We start from the raw sequence: 15781 nt of genomic DNA on the forward strand, positions 1-15781 counted from the left end.
TGACAATGCTAAATTGGTTCAAGCTTTAGTAGTTCAAGAAAGATACCACTTCATCTTCCTTGCTTTATGCTGTCAAAATATTCCCCTGAAGTCTCCGTTCAGTTTTAAAATAATAGTACAATCTGTCACACACCTTTTACTCTAATTTGTCATTTCTTCTAGTTTCCATCCACTTCTCCTGGTGGCAGTACTTTAATTCCCTCTGCACTTTACTGGCCTCTTCATGAGAAATTATATATATGCATGTTTTTCCTGCATTCAGTCTAGGTAAGTCTCTCTCACATGGCCCAATATAAGGTTTATCCTTGAAATCCAGCTGGGAAGAAGTGTCTTGACTATGTCTGTCCTCCCATCTGACACAGTTTTACATCAATCACTGGGTGGGATAGCAAGGAAGAAGGCTGTGGGATGAATATATTATTTTAGCAGGCCAGGTTCTTCCTCTGTGGCACTGTTCAAGACAAATCATGTGGAAAGAAACACATATAATCAGTGCAACAGTGTTGAGGAGCTAAAGATATCGACTTGATCGTGGCATGCTCATCATAATGACAACTGAATCTAGTAAGGACTGTAAGGAATCAAATTTTTACTGATGAGTGGAATATGTTTATGTTTATGGTGTAAAAGAAAGGGTAAACAGAGATGGAAAAGAAAGGGAGTGTGAAAAGTGTAAAATGAGCAGGGAATTCAGCCTGTTTAGAAGAGCTGAAAGGCAGGAGTCGTGCAAATCTGCATGGATGGTAAAGGATAACAATTAAAAGTGGGGGAGTGAAAGACAAGGAAAAGGGGTGGAGTGAGATTATATCAGGGTTTTGATTGTAATTTTTTTGTTTTACTTCATTAAAGAGTCAGTGAGATCCTGTGAAAAGGTGAGAAAAGCTTGATTTGAAAGCCAAATCTGTAATTTAGTTTGCTAGTCATGTAAGAACCAATTTCAAACAGAATGACTAAAAAGTATTTCTTAAAACAGATGGAGGCCATGATTTGGGATATGATGTGATCGGATAACCAAAAGATATTCTGGACAATTCAGGGTTAGTGGTTATGGTGTTAAATAAATTTTTCTGCTTTTACATGGTTTTCTTAGGTGATGCTGAATTTGAATTTGATACAGAAAACTGGAACTTGTATTTTCCAAAGGCCATCATGCAATGAGGTATTAGGTAACCACGATTTAAATGAGAACATATACTAGAAGTGGACTCTTTCACTTAATGACCTTAACAGAGGATATACCAATTTTGTAGGTGTCATCATTTCTTAGAATGTTTCTTCTTCATTAAACTCAGTTCACTTGCTCATTTTCTTAAGTGAAAGATGAATTTAATATTTCATTTTAATTAGGCACTGGAATGATGTCATATTTAATTAGTTCAGCCTCCCTCAAAGATGTGATTGCACACAGTGTTTTAAACACTTACTAATATTCTATGATATGTTCGAAACTTTTAGTTAAAATTGAGGTACAAACACTCACATTTGATTATAATATTTTCAGAAATGGGAGATTTAACCATGAACTTTGGCTACTGCATATTGCCCTACTAAGAAGAATAAAAGTTCTTTGTAAACAAGGCAAACTCTCCATCCAGTTCAATCATCCCTTTAACTAGGAATATTTTATTAATTAATAAATGTTTTATTAATTCATGTATTAATTTTATTAATTACTCATTCCTTAGAATCAAGTAGAGGATCTAAGGCCCATTTTTGACTTATATTCTTTATCTAAAAAATATAAATTGTTATTTTCAGGTGGGTAGTGACTGATGAAAAAGCAAGCAAACAAAACAAAATTCTTCATAAGATGAAGAATATGAGAGTGAAATCTCGACAAAACAAGAGTTCTTGGTTTGTCTCTTGACTTGCTAGTGCCAGAAGGATGTGCTTTAGGATATCAGGGCACTCATATGATATAAGCTGGACTGCTTAAGAGAATATGGTGGTAATTTTCTGAATTTTTTCATGTTATTATTTTGCACAAAGCTGCATAGGAGAAAGTGTGCTCATTTGAGTAATTTTGCTCATTGTTTCTTTGCCATATAAAACTCATATTAAAAACCTTTTGGTTTCAACTTTGGTAGAGCTAATTTTCTTCCTAACAGCTGGTATGATGTGCTGGTTTTGATTTAGGATGAGAACAATGCTGATAACACGTTGACATTTTAGTTGTTGCTACATGGAACTTACCTTATGACAAGGTCTTTTGAGCTTCCCAAGCTCTGCCAGTGAGCAGGTGCACAAGAGGCTGGGAGGGAACACATCTAGGACATTTGACCTCAACTGAGCAAAAAGATATTCCATACCATAGAACATCATGCTCAGTATGTAAAATGGGTGATTTAGGTCAGCAGGGGCCTATTGCTGCTCAGGGATGGGTTGGGCTTCAGTAACCAGTGAGCAACTTGAATGTGCATCACTTGTTTCTCTTAGGTTTTATTCCTCATTCCTTTTCATGGCTATGCCACTACTATTACTACTACTAGTACTACTCCTACTGCTACCACTACCACTATTTTTTTTTTCATTCCTCTTAACTCAGCCCACAGGTTTTGCATTTTTTAAATTCCATTCCCCATGTGACTGGCTGGGGCTGGGAGGACTGTGTAAGCAAATGGCTGTATGAAACTTAGTTGTTAGCTGGGGTTAAACCATGAAAATTTTGTATTTAGACATTAACTTTTATGACCAGAAATCCCATAAAACCAGCTGTCTCTTGTAGTATAAGCTCATACTTAAAAGTGAAAAATGCTTGGCTCCTTTCACCTTGTTTACCCTCTACATCTGTAGATGTTTTGGATCAAGCACACTGCTGAAAAATAAATACTTGCTTTGCTCAAGCTGTTGACATTCTCTCTCCAAGCATATCAGCCCTCAATGAAAAAATAACCAGTAATAAAACAGCATTGTCAAATTGAGAAGGCTTGTGGAGGACTAGTGTCAGGTCTGTTATGCACCTCCAGAAAGTGTCTAGGGTGGTACTGGGTTTTATGTTAGAAAATTTCTTGCTAGGCTTTCATATTCCTGCCCATAACTAGTTGTTCACCACCAGAGAAAAATGGTGAACTTTCACATATCTTGCTCCAAGGGATCTTTTGTAGAGCTCCATTATCCTTATGTCTGAGGGGCTGCAAATAAAAAAATGCCCTTTGTTGTTTTTTCACTTAAAAAAAAGAATCCACTGTGAAGTTACAGCTTTGGAAAATTAACTGGAGGCATGATCTAGTTGCTACAGAGACCTCTGTGGAATAAAATGAAAAGCAAGCAGAGGGAGCACTGAAGAGTTCTAATTTACAGAAGAATATTAAGCTTCATCAATTTGTGGCAATTGATACCACCTCCTTCTTTTATTTATTAGCAAAATGTTTGAAAGAAGGTATCTCTTACTTTGCCCCCAGGACAAAAATACATACACAATCACTACTTTGGAGTTATAGTGCATTAGTCATATTAGCCTGGCTAATAAAAGAAGAATTATTCTTGTACTGAGCCCTATTATCTGCAACAGACATAAGGAATGTGGTCACTCTCTCCAATAATGTTATTCAGTGTGGAGTTCCCTCAGAAACCACAAAACAGTGTACAGTGTTTTAACCTTGATTAACTGCCAGGTACCCACCCAGCTGCTCCCTCAGTCTTCCTCCTCAAAGGACAGGCACAGAAAACAAGATGAAAGGCTCATGGGTAAACACAAGGATGGAAAGATTGCTCACCAATGACCACCACAGGCAAAAGAGACTTGCCTTGGGATTATTAAGAGTAGGATAGTGACAAACACAAACAAAGCTAGAAGCACCTCCCTCTCTTTTTCCCTTTCCTCACAGGCACATCTCTCCTGATTCTTTTTCCATCTCCCCCCACCAGCAGGTCAGGGGGATTGGGAATGATGTGGTCAGTCCATAACACTTCTTTGCCGTTCCTGCCTTATCACAGTGTTATGCTAGTACAATGAAGGGTCCCTCCCACAGGTTGCAGTCCTTCACAAACTGATCCAGCTTGGGCCCCTTCCACTGACTGTAGTTCTTCAAGATCTGCTCCAATGTGAGTTCTTCCTAGGGGGTACTATCCCTCAAGAAAAAAGACTTCTCCAGCATGAGTGCTGTAGGGGCCACAGTTCCTGCCAGGAGCTGAATCCAACATGGGCTCTCCATGGTCTACAACTTCTTTCAGGGCACCTGTTCTGTGCAGGACCCTCCATGCACTGCACTGTAGATACCTCCTTCAGTCTGGTTCTCTAGGGGGTGCAGGAGAACAAGACAAGCCATCGTGGTCTTCTGCAAGAGCTGCTGGGGAATCTCTGCTCTGGCACTTCCTCTCTCTCCTTATTCACTGACCTTGATGTCCATAGAGCTTTTCTTCTCACATATTCTCAGCTGTGTCACAGTTTCAATGCAGTGGTCTTTTGCCCTTTCTTAAACACTTTATCACAGAGGTGCCACCAGCATCCCTGATGGGCTCCTATTTGGCCAGTGGCAGGTCCAGTGTGGAGCCAGCTGGAACTGTCTGTGGTAGGGGAAGGTCCTGACATCTTCTCACAGAGGCCACTCCTGCAGCAATGCCCTCCCAGTCAACACCCTGACATGTACACCACCTACAAAATGTTGAGTTTTCAGCATCCTTCTGCAACACGAATTATCTAGCTCAAATGCTTTTTCTAAGGATGATCTTATAAGGCATAGAATCCACATTCAACTCCTTTATAACTGGCTGTTCCTGCTGAATGCCTAAAAGTCTGACACAGAGAAAAAGTGGGATGCTTATCCCGCACCCTGGCTTTAGATCAGCATTTTTGACTATGAAGCTGATGGGTGCAGTCTGGTTGTCCAACAAAAAAGAAAATCTGTTAAGTCTTTCTTCAAATGTTTTGCAGCAAGCTAAATCCTGGGAGTTGAAAGCCTCTTTTCTCAGTGAGCAAGGCATTTAAGCCCAATTGAATCAGCTTTCTCTCCAATCTGTCTTTGTCATTATCACCAGTTCTTATAAAGACATATGATTTTTCCTCTTGTGTGGTGACTCTTTCTGCTTTGTGTCTAACACAGCTCATTCACTTCTTGTCTGCTGTGGCTTCCATCTGTCAGTAGGTGGTGGAACATGAAAAAAGGCAGGGTGAGGATCAAAATGCTTTATCAAGTGGAAATGACAAGAGCAGAAGAAGGATGGTGAGTACATGTACCCTGTATTTTAATAAATCAAAAATGATGAGCTATCATCCCCTGATATAACAGTTACCTCTTTAAACCAGATTTAATGATATGGCTTCACAGACAAAGGTCTGTGGTTTTTTCATTGAGCGAAACAACATCTGATAGGTTACCTGTCATTATGAATGTGAGGGAGCACAGAATACAGAATCACAGAATCATTTAAGTTGGAAAAGGCCTTTGAGATCATCAGGTATGACCTATGACTGGACATAGCCATGTCAACTTAGAGCCACATCCAGTCTTTCCTTAAATATATTCAGGGATGGTGACTCCACCACATCCCTGGGCATCCCATTTCAATGCCTAATCTGCTTTCTGTGAAGAAATTCCTCCTGATATCCAAACTAAACCTTTCCTGGTGCAGCTTGAGACTGTGTCCTGTTGTCTTGTCCCTGGTTACCTAGGAAAAGAGGCTGGCCCCTTCCTAGCTATAACCTACTTTCAGGCAGTTGTAGAGAGTAGTAAGGTCCCTCTGAGCTTTCTCTTCTTCAGGCTAGACAACCTCAGCTCCCGCAGCTGCTCCTCATAATACTTGTGCTCCAGACCTTTCATCAGCTCCATTGCCCTTCTCTGGTCATGCTCCAGCACCTCAAAGTCATTACTGAATTGAGGGGCCCAGAACTGGACACAGACCTTGAGGTGTGGTCTCACAAATGCTGAACACAGAGGAAAAGTCCCTTCCATATTCTTACTCGCCACACTATTGCTGATATAGCCCAGAATGTTATTTGCCTTCTTGGTCACCTGAGCACATTGCACACCTCTGGCCCATACTCATTGCTTTAAATGCCTCCTGAAAACAACATAGGTAATAGTAAAACAATCAAGGTAATAGTTCTCTGAAAAATCTGTCTAGTGAAAGGTATCCCTGTCCATAGCATGGAACTAGATGATCTTTGAGGTCTCTTCCAACTCATCCATTCTTATGATTCTATGCTTCCATTATTAGTGAGGCCTTTTACTGCACATGACATATATTGTCGGAGTCTAGAACATCCCTCTGGCCACCCTGGAGGGTTTGGAGACTGGACACGGGGGTCTGGGATCTGTACAAGGGGGTCAACCAGCCTCACACAGAGCCCAGGAGGACATTGTCTCTGATCCCTGGCCATGGGAGTGAATGCCCACATTGTATGAAGAATCACAAGCTGAGAGAATTCAAAATAAGTAGTATTTTGTTTATCATAGAATGTAAATGTAGAATCTAGGATTCTCAGTATATGGGGTTGAAGAGACAAGATGGAGGAACTTGGGAGTGGTCCCTGTGCTCCTTGTTCTTGCTCTCGTCCCCCATTTTCTGCTGAGTTGGATCTCAAGGATTGGTTTAGAGTAGAAATGACATGTTAACATAGGTAGTAAGTATTGGTGTGATTCTGTAAATAAAAAGTACGTTGTGGACGGTGGTTGGATCAGGGGAATGGTACAAAAGGTCCGGGACCCTCTGATCTGCCCAATCTGCCGCGTGTCCTGCTCTGCTGGGGATGCCTCACAGAGCTGAGAAAGAACTAAGATAAGGTACCCTGCCAGGGAAGTGCCTGGCAGAGCTGAGAAAGAACTGAGATAATGAAGAATAAACAACCTTGGAAATGTGCACCGGCGGACTCAGTTTGTCGTCTCTACCTCTGGTGTGTAACACTTAGGGCAAAGAGAAGACTGAAAACCTTATTACCTCTGGGAACAGCAACCCCGAGGAAACTCCCAGGGAACAGCAACCCTGGGGGAAAACCTTAGTACCTTGGGGAACAGCAACACCAGGGAGAATCTCAGGGAAAGTTAACCTTGAGAATATATAACTGCAAAGTGATTATATAGTCTGTTTAGCTCATCACGGTTGAATGAACCACTAGATCATAGCATATCCTTCTACCTAGGCACTGTCTAAAAAGGGAACTGAAGCTACTGTTGACCTTAAAAGTCACAAGTTGTTGTTGTTGCGATTTACTGTTTTGTTCTTGTTTGGATGGAAAAAATATATAGATTATTTCTAATCAGAAAGAGAAGAAAATTACTGTGAAGTCCAGTGCAATTCATTGTTACATCTGAAGGTGTTCAGTGAAGTGTTGGGTTTTGCTGTTTAACTCCTACTTGCAGAGGCAATATGCTCAGTAGGACACAGAAACCTGATGATGTCTGTTTTCTTGATCTGACTTTGCCATTTGTTAGGAGCAGCAAGTTGGTCAGGAGTTAGGGACTTTAGAAAGTGAAATTTTGTTTTAGATGTCTTCCTCTTTGCTGTCTGTGCTTAGAAATCACTTGAAATTGTACAAATCCTATCAGTTGGTGGGCCTTTTTCCCTAAATTTGCATTACACAGTATGTGACATTTTTCATGAGTATAATATCTCTCACCTTCTGGAGACAGAAGACCTGCATAGTTGGGGGATTTTTAGACATATGTACAGGAATGCAGTTTTTATTACTTAAGAACCTCATGAAAATGCAGCTAATTGGCAATCGACTGCTTCTTTCCATATTAATTATTGAACTTCAGGAAATTATGAATAAAAGCATGGAGATTTGTTTCTCTGTAAGTAATAGAATGTGTGCACAACACCAAAAATCACAGTAAAATATTTTCCTAATAATGTCAAGAACTAGTCATGGCCATTCTGCCTTCAGGAAGTAATTAAGATTTTTTTTCCAGAGGGGATATGTGCTAAAACTGCTTTTCAAAACAAGTTAATCAGAGTGGGTAGGAATTAATTTTTTTACCTCACCTTCAGATGCCTAGGGATATTTTTCACCTAGAGTGAAAAAGGAAATGTGCAGAGGCTTCTCTACAAAAAGCTAATATGAAAATTAAAAAGGTGTTTTTGTCCATTTGAAGGGTATAAAGACATTTAAGAAGCTTGCATGTGAGGGAAGCAATGACCTTCCTCAAGACTGTGTCCTGATATGAAACAAACAAACAAACAAACAAAAACTTTTATAAAGACCTCAGCAGCAAAGAAATGTTTTTGGGGAGGAGGAAGGTCAGAGTCAGTATGTATCTGGTATCACCAGGGAACAAGGGCATCAGCAGGTCATACATACAATAAGAGCTAAATAATGTTACATGATATACATTAACTGTGAGCCCTTGGGACTGGAGTTTAGAAAGTATTAGACTTCCATCAGACCCCAGTATTTGCTGTTTGGTGCATTCTCCTCTCCTTTCTTCCCTTGCTGTGAGATATTTGTAGGTCCAAGGTTACCACTTCCTAGTCATGGAGTTGTATGTATGCACAGTAATTTGGGAGGTGAAGGGTAAACAGGGAAAGGATTTATTTATCAGGTAAGCTGAGTGCAGTTTTAGATATTCAAGGAGAAAATTGTTATTTTCTTATGCCTGAACTATACACATAAAGGGAGGTGAAATCATAGGCAAAGCAAAGAATAATTTCATCTTCCAGAGAGGCACTGGAAGTGCTCTGTAGTTTTGTGATTAAATATCTGATGGAGAGATTAGTATTAGATCAGTAGCTATTTCACCTGGCTGAGCATGGGGAGTAAGGCCACTCCTGTGTTTCATATATTTTAAGACATTTATTTGTCTCTTACCTACTTGGAAAGACAGAAAAAAAAAAAAAAGTTTGATTGTCCCCTGTCCAGTAACAACCTAAAAATTATAAGGTTTTAGGATATCTCTGTACAGCTACAAATGAACCTAAAAGGAGTCCTGTTGCTGAAGAACTAAACTTCTAAGTTATACTGCCTGGCTACTACTGCCCACTTAGAGATATCACAGGATGTGTGAGTCCAATCCAGATAAAGAAGATAAACTTATGATAAATGTTTAATTGCAGTTGAAAACATTCATTAAAAAAAATATAGTTTTTTTCAGCCAGCCTCTGCTCTTTAGTGGATAGTGTATACACCTGCCTTTTCTCCATTCCCCTTGAGCCTTTTAAAGTATAACTTGCTTAGTTGAGCAGGCTCAGAAAACTGATATTCAGTGCAGTGAAGATTGCAGCAAAATGTGTCAAAGTAGAACGTGGCACGGTGCACTAAACCAGCTAACAATACCATCCACACAGTCTGCCCAAGAGACCTCACATCTGAGCTTTGGAAGGCCACGATCTCAGCTTTGGAAGATGAAAGCAAGGATATATTTTAATTCATTAGTGCTATCTAGGCAGGTTGTAGATAGGACAGGTCCTGAAAATTTGGTCCTGTATGTTGGCAGCAGTGGAGAGCTTCAAGGGAGAAGAGCTTCTTGTGTCAGACAAGCAGCCTTCCTAAGCTCCTGGCCTACAGATTGCACATCACAGAACTTGTACCCAGAATTACCCTATCTACACAATAAAAATTCCAGCTCATTGGGGTGGATTTGTGGAGTCCAGTTGACATACATGGTCATTCATCAGGTTTTACATTAACTCTGGTCAAGTCCTTGGTTGTTTGTGGCACTCCTGACGCGTACTTTAGCTTAACTTCACCCAGAAGATGTCTATTGCATTCAGTCAAAGACTGCTCTGACATGTGAGCCAAGTGAGTAAAGGGGGATGGTTGGGAGTGTCACTTTAAAAGCACACTTCTGATTCAAAATAAACTGCTAATGTACATGTGCACAATAGAGATATTAAGTGCATGGATCAAGGTCTTACTGTACAAAAACTTCTTCTGAACTTCTTCCTTTTCAATGCAGACATACCAGAAAATGGCCTGACAACTGACATCATCAGTCAGAATATTTAAATATCAGTTACCATATAGGTGAGCTTTTCAACAGAAAGTCAAGAAATCTCTTTCCTGGAGAACTGGAGTTTTAATCAGGTTTAAACTCAGTGACTGTAAGGAGGGCCTTCAGTGTGATTTTCTGGAGTTTTGTACATGTTAAGGTCAGAAAGAGCCTGCTTTACTTCTTTTGTAACATGGGCCTTAGATTTCACAGAGGGATCCTTGCACAGGGCCCCTTAAACACAGTTCATGCTGCAAATGTTCTTTTCTTATTTCCAGAACTCCCAGTGAGTACCCAAGGTATTACTCTCAAAGGGACTTTACACCTGCTATTGATTGCTCTCGCTGCCAAATGCACATCTTACCTGTAAGGTCCAAAGTTTCTATTCACAACAAGAACATGAAGAATTGAAAAATTCTATTATTCCTGGGGTAAATTTTTCACATAATAAATGGAGGGACTTTAATGAAAATTATTTTGCCTATATTTTTTATTCATTGTACATTATGGATACTAGCAACTGTTTGTTTTATTAAATGCTGTGTTGAGTTTCCTTGAATTTTGAAATAAGATTCCAGGATAGAAGGGCATTACTTTACTTATTATATATTATACTTACATAAAGTACTATGTATTTTTCTCAAATATACATGTGAAACAGGTAGCAGGAAAGTCACTTCAAGGACTATCTCTCCACCTGATGGATGGTGAAGATTCCAAGCTGTTAATATTGAATACACTGCTAAAGACTTCAGAAGCAGAAATGCCTGGAAACATTATTTTCTTTTATGGTGAAAGCCTAATGACAATGTTAAGTTAGCTTCAATTCAAGGGTCTGATTCACCATTCTATGGGTTGCACAAGGACCTTTCTGAATAGTTTGAAAAAAGTACTGGAGTGGGTCCTGGAAAAACAGGACCTGCCTTGCAGGTAAGTGTAGGGACACTCTGTGGCTTTTGTATCTTCTAGCAATTGTTGCAAAATAAAATTAAATATACATACCCTGCTGATAGAGGCAGAACACAGTCAGCATTTCTCCTGAAATCTCCATTTCAGGAAACCTACAGAGCCTTCAGATAATGGTTAGATATAAAATAACATTGAATTCACCTTTTTAGCTATAGATCACATTGACTGTTCTTGGATAGGCATGAATAAGCTTCCTGAACAAAGCAGTATTTTTGATTATTGTCCAGAGATCTCAAGGATATTAATTTCTTTTTTGACCTACAGCTCTTCCATGTCTAAACACCTCATGAAGTCAGGTTGATTTGAATGCATAAAATCCAGCAGTCTAGATGCACAAATGGCCACATTATTGAAAGTGTTTGACCTGAATATCTATTTTAGGAAAATCTCTGCAATATCTAATTGCTGGTTTTATCTCTCTTCCCTCTCATCTTCTAGCAAATGCTTTGTTCAGTGGTGCTTTGCATATTTTATTTCACGCTTGCAGTATCTCATATTTATGTTAATATATGTCTGCACAAACAACTTAGTGGTACAGGAAAAATAGTCAGATATACAGCATAAAGATTTGCTTCTAGTTAGACTCTCTAAAATATTTTGGTACAATATGTTCTGCATTGGATCTGGACATAGGAAAAGGCTTACTTGAAATGTTGTTTGGTTATCACTCAATTGACCATCCTTTCAGCTTGACATTATTGGCAGGGTATTTTCTTACACCACTATAGCTGAAAACAGAAGTTTTGCCTCAGATTTAATTTGTTACTATGGGTATAAACTGCATATCTTTAAAATTTCACCCTGAAAAGAGACATGTTGTGGTTCTGCTTAGTGAGTTTCATGGCAGGCGTGTCATTAAAAATAGAAATTAATAAAGCAGAAATTACTATAAATTTGATGATTTATTTTTGCTATCTTTTTTCCCCTGGATTTGATTATTTTTTCCTTTATTTTGATTGTTATCTTTGAGGCTGTGGATTTATCAGATGGATAGCTAAACTTTATATAACTGCCAGGAATGGCAATTATATAGGCATTTGCATTGGAGACTTCCCCCGTGGACCTGCTTTTATAGCAGCAGCTGATATGAGCAGATGGAAATTAAAAGCCAGAGGGATACACTGAAAATCACACCGTGAGAAAACTCTGAAAAAGATGTAACCTGTCTGTTGGACTGTAAAATTGACCAGGGATGGCATGTGGCAATCTGTCCTCAGCTGCCTAATTTATCCAGTGTGACTGACAATGCCATTAGATTGAGTAGATGTCCTTCATAAGTGTGTACTATTATAACAATTTTGGAGATGGGAAGTAGCATAGAAGAAGGAAACATTCCAGCAAAAGCAAAAGCTTCTGTGCTTCATCCAAGGTGATGAGATTATATGGCAGCATATCCATGTATTTCTATCATTCAAAGAGTGTTTGTATGTGGTTACACTGCTTTTGGGTATGTGTATCATTATATATCCTGAAAGTCGAAGAGGTCACTTTCTAGTTAATGCTTTTTTAATATTGTATCTGATGTGCTTGCTGTTGTCCTTCAGTCCTGTGTACAAAAAGAAGAAAACCTGCCTGGTGCTCATACACAGAATGTGCTGTCACTGTGCTTGATCTTTCAAAACATTGGAGAAATCACAAAGTTCTGCAAGTTCCATTTTTATGGAGCATGCATCTTCTATTATGCAAATGAAGCTGTAGTTTTCAAATACACCAATCATAAAGTTTATCCAGATGAGCTCAGCATAAAAAATAGAAGTAGCTAATCTCTTTCTTTGATGAACACTCCAAGACGCACTTCAAAAGTAATTTGTAGGTGAAAGAGAAAGAAACTGGTGCTCACATCAGCAGGAGCAGCATGGAGTATTTTTCTTTCTTGTTGTGAAAGATAAGAACAGTCAGTCATTGCTAGCAATGGTTCAGCTTGGTAGCTGTAGGAGATAAGAAGAAGTGTATGCAATCGCTGCATACTGGGAAGTGCACTGTACACTTACTCACACCTTTATGCCTGCTGGAGCTTTTCAACAACTTTAGAAAAGTGTGAGATTAAATAATCCAGAGACAAAACTAGATTTCAAAAAGAAACAAGTATCTTTCACTTCTATTGTGATTTTATTTGATAAGGATATTTTGATTTGTCAGCAATTTGTCCTAAGATCTGATGTAAACCTACTCTCTTTCAATTTGAACCCATTCCCCTTTGTCCTGTCACTATATGCTCTTGTAAGTAGTCTTGCCTCATTCTTGTTCCTTTTGTGTTCCTTTTCTGAATTGTGTATAATTTAGCTATTTTTATATTTCCTTTTTCTTTTCAATTTCCTTAATTTCAAATTTCAGATACCAGAGAAATTATGTCACCCCAGATATGATGCGATCTCCCCTGCTTAGATCTATGTGAAGGATAATTCTAAATTAATAGGAGATAATTTATAAGTGAATTTAATTTTAAGATTTTTCTACCACTATGATCTGTCACATTTCCACATCTAAGGTCAGGTGGTTCATTCACATCTGACAAAGTCTGTGGCTCAAATATTTATTTACTACCCATGTTTCTTGAGTGCTGCAGTGAAAATACTGTAGTCACATTTACTTTTGAGATTAATAGCTCCATTTTTCCTTCTATACTAGAGATTATGGTGTTTATTTCGTTTTCTAATATGACAAGTGCCCATCTAAATGAGCAAGATGCTTCTAACGGATACTTAAACAAAATCTCTTTCTATATATATATATGTAAGAATCAGCAAAATCACATCAGGCCTGTTTGCTTCACAAGGCATTTTGATTTTAACTCACATAATTAACTCTCAGTCTCCCATGAGGTTGAGAATGAAGTGGGTGACTCAGAGCATGTCAATGAGATAACTAAAACTTTAATCTAGATTTCGCCTACTAGAATATTTCCATTAACAGTTTTGTCATTGTTACTTAGTGGTTACCTTTTGTTAATGGGTTACGCTAGCTTTTTAAATCAGATTTTGATATCTATAAACATCTGTTCAAAAGAGTTTTCTTCTTCAGTCCTGACAGTGATGCTCGTGCTATGTCAGAGGGGTTGGAGGGAACATGTGGAAGCACAGTCAGGATGTTTTAGTTCAGTAATTGTGTGTATCAAGAGCACTAAAGACGCACATGACAGCTAATTTTGTGATGAAGACAGTCAGAGCTGTAGGGGATAGCTGTAAGTACTTACCTACACAGAAACCTTACCATTGCAACTGGTGTAGGAACTGGTACTAATCAAATTCCATGATCTGGAATTATACCCCTAATTTCAGTTTGAGCAGACCTGTAACATCAGTGCTATTAGTATTCCCCGTGCTAAGATAAATTAATTACATTTTTATTCTTAAATCAAGATAATCTCAGCTCATATACTGACTGAGATATACAGTTGTCTCTGTGGGAGCTTTCCCAGGGCTGAAAGTATTTCAGGTAGCTGCTGAATCCTAGTGAGATGTTACAGTTTTCTGGAAATTAGTAATCCTTTGTTCAGATTGTCTCATAATCTGTTCAAATACAAATAAATCTTCCAGAGAAGTAAAAATACTAAAATATTTATGACAAAAAGAATTGTGTTCAGGTGTGAAAATCTTCCCTTTCCTCTTTTTTTTTTAAGGAATGCTATTAATGAGAAGTATGAGCCTTTGTCATAAAGAGTCATGAAACCTTGTTTCCTCCAGGAAACTATCAATAAATTCTGCAGTTTTTGAGGGGAGGCACTGTGGATTTGAAAGGGCTGGAAGCTGAACTTTGTGTATGACTGCTTTCTGCTCTGGGAACATTTTATTGGACTGTGCCACTTGCACTGCCAGGCAATTGCTCTTTTACTCCACTGATGACAATCATGGCTAGTAAAAGATTAAAAGGCTGCCTAATCTTCACACCCCTGCCAATGGCAATCAACAGAGAAAGTCCCGAAAGGTGATGCAGGGTGTATGAGCTGAATAGGGAATGGTGTGCACTTTTCAGTGCTAATAGTGGCAAGCAGAGGAAAGAGACACTCCACTTTGAGTGATATCAAACTGTGAGCTGCTGAAGAGTGCAGTGGTGTTGGGGTGCTGCTCCCGCTGACTGCTGGTGGAATTGCTGAGCCTGCCCAGGCAGGGGCTGTCTCTGCCTGCAGGCAGCTGCCAGGGGCTGTGCAGGGGCAGCCCGGAGCACTGGGAGGGCAGAGGCAGCTGCAGCAGCCACAAAGAGGAAGTTTCTACCTGGCCAGGTTTGAAATCACACTGGGCTCAGAAGGTTTATTGCACCCGTTGCATCTGACTAAGCATGCTGTTGTCCTCCCAGTGAGCTCCTGAGCCCTGCGCTGCGATACTCTGCCTGCTGAGCTGGTACATCTCCCTGTGTCAGTGCCCAGGTGTGCACTTCTGCAGTGGCTGTGGTGCACTGACAGCTCTCCAGCCTCACTGCCCAGCTGTGGCTGTGTCCTTTACCCGGGCTACCTCAGCCCTGGGCAGATGCCTAGCTGCTTTTATTGCTGAAAGGCACAATGAAACATCCGGGGTAGGAGCATAAGATGGCTTTGTATAAGTGCAGTCAAGGTTTTAGACTAATTCTGCAGGAGCTAACAAAAAGTAAATGTTTCCATCCGATTTACTACCATATAATGGTAGTAAAACATTTGCTTGCAACCCTTGGCTCTATAAACTTTTATCAACCCTGAAGCCATGTAGACCTTGCAATGTATTTGTCCACTTAGCAGCAGCAGTTGATATAGGTGTTTTCTTCCAGCATGGGAGCAAAGGTTGTTGATGATCTTTCTGTGACATTCTCATATTAATCCCTGCAGCAGACATGGTGAAAGTTGGCTTTAAAACAACAGTATAATTCAAAGTATATTTCCAGGGCAGAAGAAGTGCCAGTTCTACCGAGCAAATGATAGGGTGTATGCAGCAGAATACACCTTCTGTACAAGACAGCAGAAACCAGAAGGCTAAAAT

The sequence above is a fragment of the Prinia subflava genome, chromosome 2, assembly GCF_021018805.1.
Source record: "Prinia subflava isolate CZ2003 ecotype Zambia chromosome 2, Cam_Psub_1.2, whole genome shotgun sequence".
Classification (NCBI taxonomy): Eukaryota; Metazoa; Chordata; class Aves; order Passeriformes; family Cisticolidae; genus Prinia; species Prinia subflava.